The sequence below is a fragment of the Pteropus alecto genome, unplaced genomic scaffold, assembly GCF_000325575.1.
Source record: "Pteropus alecto unplaced genomic scaffold, ASM32557v1 scaffold25, whole genome shotgun sequence".
In the NCBI taxonomy this organism is placed as follows: domain Eukaryota; kingdom Metazoa; phylum Chordata; class Mammalia; order Chiroptera; family Pteropodidae; genus Pteropus; species Pteropus alecto.
In genome coordinates this window covers 5,881,189-5,894,238 of record NW_006441955.1, presented here as the reverse complement: position 1 = coordinate 5,894,238, position 13,050 = coordinate 5,881,189, and the positions used below count along the sequence as shown (strand labels likewise).

Here is a 13,050-nt window from a genome sequence, read left to right as displayed (position 1 = left end):
CATACACATTTACTGCAGGCACTGGGGGCTCCGGCCCCTCTGACTGATCATTTCTGTGTCTGCTCACACTGTGGCGAAAATATTTATCAGAGACTGGGAATGTAGGCTTAGTCCCTGATATCCTCAGCTGAGCCACCATGCCTATACCTGAGGCCTGGCCAGCTCACCAGAAGAGGTACTTGCCTGGAGTGGAAGGGCTGGAAGAGCCACCAAGACTCAACTCAGTCTTACCAGCTGTTGGGGCATTGGTGAGGCAGAGGAAGGAAGCAGTATATCTGGTTTGCAGGGTCAGAGTCATAGCCAAGGTCTAGTTCCTCCACATTTGTGTGCTGTCACTGTCACTAGGCCCTGCTTCAAGGAGCGCTGTCTGGGAAGGGGTGCAGCGGGAACAGGGGGCACACATCTGTCTCTGCTCAAAGCCCAGGGCAGCATTTGTAGGGACCAGGGAGGAAGCAGGAAGCACTGGCAACTGGCAACATAAACTCCATCCTGCTGGGACCAGATATTCACCCTTTGGTTCCCATTTCCTTATATTGCTGTGAGCTGGGTATCCATTGGCCCAGCTCTTTCAGCGTCAAGGACGCTGGGTTTTGAGAATGAGAAGGAATTCACTTTATAGACAAAACGAGGGGAAGTGAACAAACAGCCTCTGCAAAAGACCGGAAGTAAAAGGGAACCTGTGGTTGGCTTGCTGATGTCGCCAGGAGAGGCTGGAGTGAGCAGACTGAGAATCTGAGTTTATTATGGGCCTTTGGCCCAAGAATATACTAGAAGAAGAGATGATGGCCGGGCCACTCACTGAGGATGCCCCAGTTCACTTGGGGTGTTGTGACATATGGCTTGCAGAAAGGCATATGCCTGCCTGGAAAGGAGATGACCAATAGTCATCACAGGCCAGGGCTGCTGGAAGACAGAGGGACCCTGTCTCTCTCTGAGATCCTGTAGCTGACAGCTGCTGAGCTACAGTTATCCTTTCTGTCTTCTCTCCTGTGGGTAAGATCCCACAGGTGTCTATGGTGGCCTACATGGAGGCTACATGACCTGAACCCCAGTGTGGTGTGGTTAGTGGCCTTCTCACACTACAGCCTTCCATATGGAATCATAGTATCCAGGAGTTTCTGTGTTGGACATTAGAGCCCTTGGAGATGATTGACGTCTTCACTGCCCATTTTCCAGTAGGTAAATGGAGGACTAGCAAGTGGGTCGAAGAAACCCAGATTGCTCGGTGTAGTCTCAGGATCTCTCTCTAGGGTTCTTTCTCCTGGGCCAGCCTGCCAGGATCTTACTTGATTCAGTGGTCACTGGCTTACACCTGGCTTATGCCTGGTTCTGAGTACTCAGACGAAAACCTGCCAAGGTCCTTGCCCTGGGAGTACTCACCATCAGGGATGGGCAGGAAGTGGATGTGAAGATCAGTGACAGGTTCTGGGATGGCATTTGCATAGTTTCAGAGAAGAAAGGCCCAGAAAGGCTTCAAGGAGGAGGTGATATTAAAGCTGTGTCTGTACTCACCCATGGTTGCATTTAATGTTCACAAGAGTCTTGTAAAACCCACAGTTTTTACAGATGAAGAAACAAAAGTTCAATGAGGGTCCTGCTGGCCTTCCACATGCTACTATAAGAACAGTTCATCTTGCCTCATCGGGGATTTGGGATTATAGTGATGATACCGGCACGCAGCTTCTGGGTATGGACCGTATGCAGGACCTAGTCTAAGCAATAATTCCATGTGATCCTCACAACTACCCTATGGGATAGCTACTGTTAACCCCCATTTTACAGAGGAGGGAACCGAGGCTGAAAGATGTTGCATAATTTGCCCCAGGTCACACAGCTAGTTAGAAATGAACAATAGCAACAACAAGAATCATAAAGGCTAGGATGATAGTGATAATAGTAACAACGATAAATAAAAACAACTTGCCCCAGATTACACAGTTGGTAACCATTGGAGTGAAATCTGAACCCACATCTTCCTAAACTGTGATGCTCTTGTTTGTGTAGATCTTCTCTTGTTCAGCTGATTATTCTCCGGAGTCCTAGGGCCAGCCCTGCTGGGTGCCACTGGAGATGGTAGCAGAGGTCTCCTCTGAGCTCCTCCGACTTGCCATGGGAGTGCTCTCCCTTCCTGAGATGCTGGTGCAGTAGGCAACCCCCGGAAAGGGGCAGGATCCAGCCCCCACCCAGATGAATAAAATCACCCTTCCCTGTAAAATTATTAATTTCTCATGACAGGCTTCTGCTACCATGTGCTGTAATAGACAAAGGAATTTTGGACTGGGAGCCTCTGGAGAACAGGAAATAGATGAGACACTTTGATTGAAGAGTAAATGGCCCACTAAAATAGCAGTTAATCCTTTTATTATCTTTCCAGCAGCCGTTTCCACAGTTCTTTCATGAGGTAAGCCTTCCCCACCCCATCCAACTGTAACACTCCCATCCTTGCAGCTGGTTTACATTTAACCTAAGCGTGGAGCCTGTGCTCCCACACCAGGCTGGCCTCGGGGTGTCTCACGGAGCCCTGCTCCCCTCTGCTCAGGCTTATTAGTCCTCAGACTGAACCTGGGACCAGGACTCACCTCACTGGCCCCTGGGGTAGACCACACCATCCGTCTTCCACCCTGCCCTCTCCCCGACGTCCATGCTGTCCAGAGGAAGCACCCTAATCTCATTGCAATATCCTGTTATGTTTCTTACATTGTCCGAGTTGTCTTAGCCTTATTAAATTTGAGGTTTCATCTGCATTACCATAGCAAGGTTACGTCCAACCCAAATACTGCTGCGACGCCTCGAAGACGTTAACTTTGAGAAGATTAATTTCTTGCTTTCTTAGGTTGGCTCTCCCAGACGGTTGGAATTCTGATTGTCTGAGACTGCAGAAATTAGCAGTCTGCGTAGTTTGCTTTTCTCCGCATCAGGAAAAAGGCAGAGTGAAAAGGAAACTTCTCATAACGTTGAGTTTTATAGGAAATAATAATAACAGCAGTCCCTGACTTTTGTGAAGAGCTTTACCAAAGCTATAGGTACAGCATGGAAAGTGTGTGTAGACAGGTGAAAAGCCTCGATGTGGAGTGACATGGACCTGGGTCCCTGCCTGGCCCTGCCACTTACCAGCTGTATGACCTCAGGCAGATGACTTGGCCTTTCTGTACTGAAGCACACTTGGTTGTAAAATGGGTCGATAATAGCACCTGCCTTTTAGGATTATAGTTATTGGGGTTAAAAGAGATGACATAGGGAAGCGCCTTCCCCCAGCGCATTCTTTCATGCTGATCATCTCAGGAGATCCGTACAGTAGCCCTAGGAGTTAAGACAGGATTATTTGTGGCTTTTTTACAAATGAGGAAACTGAGGCTCAAAAGAGCCGGTCAGTCATGGAGCTGGGCTTGAGGTCAGCTAATTCTAGCAGCCTTCGCTGTTGATGATGTGGACAGGGCTGTCATATGAGCTGGTGGCCTTGTTGTCAGGTGTCTGCCAGTGAAACAGAATGCCTGCTATGCACCAGACAATGTCTGTCTAGGGTGACTGGAGCTGAAAGGGAGCACTGGGCCAGAGGTACAGGGAGGAGGCTCTGGTCTGTACCCTCCCAGTCCCGATGGCCAACTAGAGCCTCAGAGCTGGGCTTCCATCTTTCCTGGGTTCCTCTGGCAGCTACAGCCACACTGGCCACTGGTCCCCATCCCTCTCTGCTATTTGGCAATCTGTTTTGGGTGTCATTGGACCTGCGACCAGGTAAATGCATTCGACCAAAAGCCAAGAATTATCAATTGGCCTTAATCAGCCAAAGAACTCAGAACACCAGCCCCACTGGCTGGACCTCCTGGGAAGGCCTTGCTTACCTCCCAGGAGGCCAGCCCGGGCCAAACTCATTCTCATCTTCCATAATTCTGGGGCTTCTGGCTTCCTTTTTTTTGCTTTTCCCTGGCCGTCTGCTCCTTCTGAGAAACAAAACCTTGGGTACTGTGAGGGTTGGGGAAGGAAAGAGTTTCTCTTTATTGAGATTTGGAGATTCATATATCCTGGCTCAGTGTTGGATAATCCCTATTGCATCTTCAGAACAAAACTGGTGAAAACTCGGAGGCCCAGGGATTTTTTTTTTTTGCTTTTCCCTGGCCCTCTGCTCCTTCTGAGAAACAAAACCTTGGGTATTGTGAGGGTTGGGGAAGGAAAGAGTTTCTCTTTATTGAGATTTGGAGATTCATATATCCTGGCTCAGTGTTGGATAATCCCTATTGCATCTTCAGAACAAAACTGGTGAAAACTCGGAGGCCCAGGGAGTCTAAATCACTTCTCAAGGTCATGCTGGCAGTCTAGGATCATATCTCATGGGAAGTTCTGAGAGAGAAGAGAACAAATATATTCTGAGACATGCTATGCCCAGCCATGGGTTACCATGGCCATTTTACAGAAGAAGAAGCTGACATTCGCAGATGAAATGGCCTGTTCTGTATGACCTGGCTCAGCTGCCTGGACCATTCCATAGGCCGGCTGCCTTCTACCTACTCATCTTTGCCTAGTCTCTTCTTTTAGTAGAGTCCTCTGTGCTTTTTGAATCATAACCAGTGGAGTCCCTGGGCATTGCTCCTTCCCCACTGCCCATGGCCTGAGACCAGCCTTGTGGGCTGGGCATGTTTCTAGAACAGCAGCCACCACCCCTGACTCACCTCAACATCTCAGGCTCAATCCTGGGAATTATCCAGGAGCCTGCACTATCTCAGCAGGCAGGTCTGCCAGGCCATCTTCATCATGTACTGAGAGTGGATGGGAGGACAGACCCTGAGAGGGTGATGCAGGGCCTGAGAGTGCACAGCAAATGAGCTTCAGTGGTCAGGGAGTTTCCTGAAGGGGCTGCTAACCAATAGTTGGCAAAGGTGAGACTGTGGGAAAGTGACCCTCAGATTAGGGAAGAATCATGCTGAAACACTTACCTCGCCTGAGGAGCAGGCTGCCATGTATACAGGGCCTCGTGCTGGGATGTGGGGTTCCAGAGAGGAGAAGATGCGATGCGAGACTTCTGGCACTGTGGGAAAGATGCTGCCCTTGAATCTTGTGATATTATTGCTGGATGGTGGAGGGAGGGAGGGGAGCCAGGAGTTGAGGATTTGAGGCCTGGCTGCCTAACCTTGTCCAAGTCGGTCAAGGGGGATGGGAACATTATTGAAATACTTGTTGGGTGTTTTTCATTTTATATAGGGCTTTCCCACATGCATGATCTCAGCCCTCAGAACATTCCTGGAGACTGGGATTATTATCCCCATTTTACAGATGGGGAAAGGGCTATCTAATTCATTCCCAAGTTCAGGCCCCAAGTGCATCGTGGGTCAGATTTGAAACCAGGTCTCAGACTGACCTCAAAGACTGTGTACCCGCCATGACCCCAAGCCACTTTTCAGGCAGAGAATCATTAGTCTGCTTACAAATATTGAGAGAATATCCATATCTGAAATTCATTCAGCAAGCCATCACTGAGCACCTCCTGTGTGACAGGCCCTGATGGCCATGGGGTCACAGAAGGGAGTCAAAGCCAGCCTGGCTGGCCTCAAGGAGCCCTCAGTCAAGCAGGGAAACTGATGGACAGTTGCATTTAACTAGTCTTCCCAAGCCAGGGCCCCAGTCACCTTGAGAGCCTGTTGCCAGTCCCTTACCCTGCTGACATGATGTTCTTTTGTTCTATCTTGGAGGAGAGAGCACTCATAGAATAAGGAGTAAGACATTTTACCTTCAAAATAAAAAAGTCGCCTGAAAACAAGTTTCCTTTCTGGAGGCTAGGGTTTCTGGGGAGATTAAAAAGCTCCAATTTAAAACTCCTGCCCTCAGGAATCCTGCTGTAACTGAGTGTGGAGAGGCCACGCTGGTCTCCACTAGCTCAGTTCACCATGTCTACACACTTTGGAAATGGGTGCCTGAGCCTGCCTCATTCCAGAGTGGAAGGGTCTGGATAGGAACACCTTTCTGGGCAAAGGCAGCCTTCAGCTCGGCATCCAGATGTGCCTCATTAATGACTCCTTTGGGGTAGCCCCTGGGATCACACCAGTTCTTATGTCTACTCATTATTAGACAGGGAAGCCGAAGCCCAGAGAGGGGGTTCTGTGGCCTGGTGTCACCCAGAGAGTTAACAGTAGCCCTGGGATGCCTGCTTTATTTCTCCCTGCTGTGAGGCTTCCTCTCTTCCCAAACTGGTAGAGAGTTTTTGCACATTCCAGATTCTTTCACTCCTCTCGGCCTTGGCTTTTGCTGGTTCCTCCATCTGGAATGCCTTTTCCAGCCCAGCAAATTCCTAACCATCCTTCACAACACAGTCTAGTGTCCCCCTCTCCCCACCACCCTTTCTCTGTGCCTCCTGCTCTCCCAGCACATGTTGTCCCACGTATAACACTGTTTCCTGGTGTGGCTGAGCATCTTTGGGACCACATGCCCCTTGATGTCTGGCCTGGCTTTGGAGGGAGAGGAGCTGAGCTTGCTCCCTACTACAGAAGCTCTGCCCTGGTGGCCATCCAACTTCTCTACTCCAAGGCTATGTGAGGATTGCCTAGACACAGTCCTCCAGAGTCTTGAAGTCACAAGATTGGAGGGACCTTAAAGATGGTCACATTCACCCTCTAATCTGGTGCTTGAGGTTTTTCTGCAAGATAACCTTAACTTGAAACCTGGCTTTGCTACCTACCAGCCTGTGATTATATGCAGGTAACTGTTTTCTTACCTATAAAGTGGAGGGAATGGGACTGTGGTCAGGCTTTCATGAGATACTATACATGCAGTGCTTGGCACACAGTAAGTGTACAACGCATGGATCTGACTGTTCTGGGAAGTTTGCATTAGGAGAAGAGAGAAGGGAGAGTCTAAAATGGATAGTGGCCATGCGGTCTTCGGGGTCCCCAAATGAAAAAAAAGGCTCTTGTAAGTCCCTGCTCTGCCATGGACAGGCTCTAGATCTTGGATGGACTTGGCTGTGCGGAGCCTCAGTTTTCTGTGCTGTGAAATGGGATAATGCTAGCATTCTTTGTTCAGCGAGGGCCCAACAGATTCTAATGCCCTTTCCCCTCCTGTAGCCAAGGTTCCAGCTCCACAAATCTGGGCTTATGCCGGGATGCCATCTCCTCTACGCTACTTTTTAAAAGTCAAATGTAGGGGCTTGCTGAAGCCCCAGCCTTGCGATCGGTCAGAGCCTCGAAGCCCCCTCTTGTCACTGTACAGAGGAGAAAACTGAGGCCCCAGGAGGAAATGACATGTCGGGAGGAGGGCAGAGGAACTGGAGACACGTGGAGTTGGACACTCGTCCCAGCTCTGCTGCTCACTAGCTGTGCAACTTTGGACAAGTCACCTCACCCCTGAATCTCAGTGTCTGCGTCTATAAAATGAGGCTTGTGATTCTCACCCCAGAAGAGTCTCTTTGAGGGGTGGAGACACCGAGCTCCGCAAACTACAGAATGCTCCGCAGAGGGGATCAAGTTGAGTTCCTGACTCCCACTCCAGTGCTCCTGCCTGTAGCTGGGCCTCAGAGTACACAGTCACCCTCACAGGCATGTTCCTCCCAGATAGGTTTCCCATCAGGCATGTGACTTGTTAGCCATATGCTCCCCAAATGCAGTTTTTGGCCTTTAGGCCTCTCTCCACAGCTTTCCTGCGTTTCCTCCTTCCCTGCTCCATGGCCCACTCCTACCCCATTTCCCGCCCCCTCACCTTTCTTTCCACCTCTCACCCAACTCTATTCCCTTTCAGCTCCCCACCCCCACCCCTACCTCATTTCCATCCCTGACTCCTCCCTCACTTTCTTATTTAAATTCTAAGCCAAGAATTAGTGAGCCAGGGTGGACCAAAGGCTAAGTGCATAGGATAATGCTTGGGTCCAAATCCCAGCTTTGCTCCTCAACCAGCTGTGAGATCTCAAACGAGTCACATGGCCTCTCCGAGCCTCAGTGTCCTGCGTTGGGGGAGAGTGTTGTGAGAATTCAATGAGATCATGTACATGGAGCACTTACCTCAGGCCTGGCAAATTCTTGGTGCTTGAAAACAGAAGCCCTTGTTCTTTCTTTTTCCTTTCTTTTTCTTTTTTTTTTTTGTTTGGAATCAGGGTAATGATGACCCCACATTCTTTTTGAGTCATCAAACCCGAGTTCTCACAGAGATGAGAAATCCTGAGAGTACCACACTTGAGGAATGCTGGCCAAGTTTGTAAATTCAACACTGCTTTATGGAATATGAAAAAAATTAAAGATAAAAAAAAAACACACAACCCTCTGAATTGAATTTAAAATAATAAAAGGCGGGGGAAAGCTTTTGAATTAAATGTAAGTGGAATTGAAATGATTCTCTTACTGGAATGAGAAAGTCAGATAAAATCAACAGTGACTCTAAGAAAGCGTCTAGACCATGTTTTCTAAGAGGAACGTCCTGGAAATTGTCAACTTCATGATTGAGCATTAATAGGCTCTGTCTCCGCTGATGGCAGATGGGTTAGCTACGCTGACTTTGTGTGCCTCATTTGGACTGCTGCAGCAACAGACCTCAGCGTCCTGTCTTCATCCGTTAAGTGCGTGATGGGTTGCATAACACCTATGGCCTTGGTCACCTCAGACGTTCCAACACCCAGGATGCTCAGGAGTCCTTACCTGTGCCCCTGCCTCAGGAGAGGGCCATAGGCTCAGCTGTATTGTCTCCACTTGCCATCTTTTCAACACAGCTTTGTTGATACCCACACTGTACCAAGTTTGACTCTAGAAGCAGGGGGTACAGCATCAAATGAGGATGATGACAAGGAGGGAATTAACCGAGTGCCACAGAGGCACAGAGGAAGGAGCAGACTTGCACAGGATGTTACAGAGCTGGGATTTGAGGGGAACATAGGAACTTTAGGTGCAGACCAGGATGAAAGGAATTTGAAAGAAAGAGAACAGCATATGCAGAAGTTTTGAGATGTGACAATCTTGACCCTTGGAGTGAATGTAGGTGTCCTCTTGTGCTTGGAGTACCTTACATGCATGGGAGCCGGAGCAGAAATGGTCATTGGAATTAGACCTTAAAGGGCCTCAAAGTCCAGTATGAGGAGCTTGGACTCTACCCTGAGGGCAGTGGAGAAAGTGTCAAAAGAGTTCTGAGCAAGAGAGTGACATGATCAGCATTAACATTTAGAATGTTGGTCGTGGAGTGGATACATTGGAGGGGGAGCGACAATAGGCAGATGAGGACACAGAGGCCCGTCTTCCTCAGGTCCACCAGAGAATCCTGGGTCAGCCGTACCCCTAGACAGTAGTGCTTGGCTGTCAGCCAGGGCCTGGGCACCTCGGGCCAGGCCGGTTCAGCCCAGTGGGCTGCACCAGAGTACAGTGTCTGCACCCGGTTGGGTAACAAAGCCCAGTCCCGTTTGGAAACAGCGTCCAGCACATTTACCAGTGGGAAATGGAAAAGGCATTTCCCATAATGTAGCTCCGTAAAGTTTGCACAACTGTTCTTTGTTTTCCATCCATCCCCACAATAAATCTTCCTCCACTGCCAGGACTGGGGCCAGCACAGTCTGTAAGTGATTACAGCACTGACTTGTGCAGCGCTGCCTCCTCCTCGTTCTTCTGACGTGGCTAATGATAAAACGAGAGTCCATCACCGAGACTTCATGGCCTTGAAAGTGGTGATTTCTAGAGGGCTGGGAGGTGGCCACCTGAAGGAGCACAACCTGCTCTTGCCCCATCCACATGTCTGCGTGTTGGGGGCATAAGCCTCAGAGGGCTAGTGGTACAGTGTTGCTAGGTTGTGCATTTCTTGCCGATGGGACAATGGGACTGATTGGAGGTCTCTGCAGGACCGCACATTTCTGGGGGCAAGACTGGGAGGTCTCTGCTGGATGTGGAGCAAGGCAAGCACCCAGTGAGTGTTTAACTGATGAACCATCCACAAGCCTCTTTTATCAGAGCCAAAATGCATAGGATTTTCAAGCTGAGAGTAACAACTGCACCTTCCCAGAAATGGCCCGGCTGTGGGTAAGGACCCAGGATGCAGAATTTTGATGGGCGGTTCCAGGAATGTACAAGGAAGTGGCAAGATCCCTGTTTTACAGTGGGGTCACTGAAATCTAGAGTGGAAGCTACCTGACTAGGTGTCACATCTGGGACTCTACATCTTGTTTCTGCTCCATAATCTTCCCACTGCCCGAAGTTGCCTTCTGCACCTTCATTTAACCACGAGTCTGTGCTTTTTTGGCCTATGGGGTCATTTCTGAGTAGGTATAGTTGCCAATTGGAAGTCAAGAGAGTTTGGCCCCAGGAAAAGAAATAAGTCTGCTGTGCTTCATACTTCCTCAAGATTCCCTCCTCTCCACACCACCGCTCCCCCACCTCCCCACCCCGACTGCTAGCTCCCATCCCTTCTCTCCAGGTATCCAGGACAGTAGGAGTTGATTCATCGAGGCCACAAGTTCTAATGCCTATGTTTGCACGTTTGTTTATTGCCAATGTGGAAACTGATGTGCACAGAGAGGATTTGGCTCACAGACAATCACAGAGCGAAAGTGATCTAGAGAATTAAGCTCAGTCCCTTGCCTCCCAGCCCAGTGCCCTTTCCACTAGCAGAGCCACCATCTGTCAAATACCTACTGTGTGCTAGGCCAATGCTTCCATTTGTACCATCACTTCCTCCCATATTCCGAAGGACACTGGCTGATATTGGGTTTGCACCAGGGAAGAACTTTTCAAGGAATCTCATCTGATGTTGCTCCCAACCCCTGCAGTGCCCTTTGACAGATGGGGTCCCAAGGCCCGGGCGGGATGATCTGTTGGAGGTCATGCAGCATGAGATGGCTGATGACTTGTGCAGTCCACGCGTGTCAGAATCACCTTCCCTCCTGGCAGAGTCTATTACATGAAGCATTGCCCAGCAGGCTCCAGGGACTTTTAACCAGCAGTGAGTCTCAAACATCACACCTCCTTACGTGCATGAAAAAAGCATGGTGATGAATTCCTGTGCAAGGGCGTACACAGGCATGCACCAACACTTGAGTTTTCACATCCCCTGCCCCTTACTGTCTTCCTGCACACAGAGCCACCTGGCCTTGGGGCCTCAGTTTTGTCATGGGTGTGATAAGGATTTCGATTAGGATTTTGAAAGCCCTAAAGTCTCATGACCCTGATTCAGTCAGTCTCGGTAGAGAGCGTGAGCCAGGGATTCAGAGCTCAGTTTCTTCCCCAGCTCTGCACTCGAACTACCTTGTTGTTTTGGGAAAGTCATCAGACCCTTTTGGGGCCTCAGTTTTCTCATTTGTAAAATGGAAGGTTTGGACTCCAGAATTCCTAAGATCCTTTGAACCTAAATGTACAGACACCCATAGTTATCTTTCCATACTCCTAGTTTGGCCCAGGAAAGGAGGAGGAGATGGAGGACGGGAAGGGGATAGGTGCGAGACCCACGCTGAGCTCTCTGACCTCAGTTTCTTCCACACTCCTCTGGCTCTGCTCCAGCCTCCGATTCCAAGCTGTTCCTCAAACATGCTAAGTTGTTCACACCTCGGGCTCTTTGTATGGTCGTTCTCTCTGCTCAGAATGCTCTTGCCCCAGCCCCCACCTCCATTCACTCATGCCCATAGAGGCTTTCATGGAAGTCCATGCCACCTCCTCCAGGAAGCCTTCCTTGACTACCTGTCTAAAGTAGCACACTTGGCCACTTTCTGCTCCTTTCTGCTCCTTATGCTACCTGATGTGTTTGTCTATTATGATGTGTTCCCTCCACTCAAACATAAGCTCCATGAAGTTTAGGTCTTTTTAGAGTTATTTCCCTACTGCACCTCCAATGCCTAGAACAGTTCTTGGCACAGAGTCGTATGATCAACAAGTATTTGCTAAATGAATGTGATTGAATGCAAAAGGGGAGAGTCTGGCTCAGTGGGGCAGAAGTGATGACGTGTACTGAGAAGGGCCCAGGCTGAGAGTTAGGAATCTTGTCCTGTAAAACGAGGGATTTTGCAACAAAGTCACAGGGCTGTGGTGAGGATTGCACAGGTTGCTGTCCAAGAGGCATTTCTGGGTGTGGCTAAAACGGGTAGTGTGCTGGAGAGCCCAGCACAGCGCCTGGCGTACAGTAGGTGCTCAGCACGTTAGTTCCCTCCTCCCACCCCATCCCTTACCCTGACTTCTCTCCCTCCTTAATCTGCAATTTCGGTGTGAAGGAGAGTTTGCGCCCTGAGTCCAGCAGCTTGTGGAACGTCAGACCCAGACGAGAGCTGAGACACCATCTGGCTCAATCTTTTTATAAATTTGGAAACTGAGGCCCAGAAAGGAGGAGTTTTCATCCAGGTTCCCATGTGATTTCTGGGGCTTGGAAAGAAATTTACAGTCAAGTTCTCCACATAGTAGATGTTCAGTAATTAACTGTTGTTGGTGCAGCTGTTTATTAATTCCATCTCCACAGACCCTGTTTTTATGACTGTGGGCCCAGAGATAGAGCAAGAGTACAATTTTGCATTAATTGACAACAAAAGGACTATTACGGCCAAGAATGCAGCAGGGGAAATGATTAAACTACCCTAATGCAGCTACTTTAAAGTGTGGGAAAGAAATGGCATTTGTTAGGAATGTGCCTGCCCTCTTGTCCGCGGTTTCTCAGTGAATCTTTTGGTATTGGCATTACTCTCCCATTTGATGGGTGAGGAGACTGAGGCTCAGAGAAGTTAAGTGCTGGATTCCAAAACCCGGCCTCCCGCTGCTTCAGGATACCTTCTCTGTCAAGGTGAGCTTCTGTAATCATGCATGTGCTAATTACTCCCTGTTTTTACTGAACTCATCCCAAAGGACCCCTGACAAGGGACCTTAAAAGTAATCACATGTAATCTGAGCTTTTCAAGAGCCAATCCTTCCACTACTTGCACCAGGTGGGCGTGGCTGTATCAAGACTCTGCATTATGAGCCCCAGGTGTCCTCGTCCGTGTGTCCCACTTCCCTGGCTTCTCTGCATGCAGAGAGATAGCCAACCTCACAGGTTAGGGGATGCAAAGGAAGGGAGGGTTTGGCGGGCAGCTGCCTGGAGCTCCAGCCCTGAGAAAGGGTGAGGGATTCAGGTCATGATGGAGGG

The 13,050-nt window shown here is 49.3% G+C and overlaps 1 protein-coding gene across 1 annotated transcript in view; it reads left to right on the top strand.

Annotated features, from left to right (window-relative positions):
* The window catches only part of GLIS1 (GLIS family zinc finger 1), a 215,019-nt gene that overhangs the window by 135,706 nt on the left and 66,263 nt on the right, over positions 1–13,050 (top strand). The window lies entirely within an intron of this gene.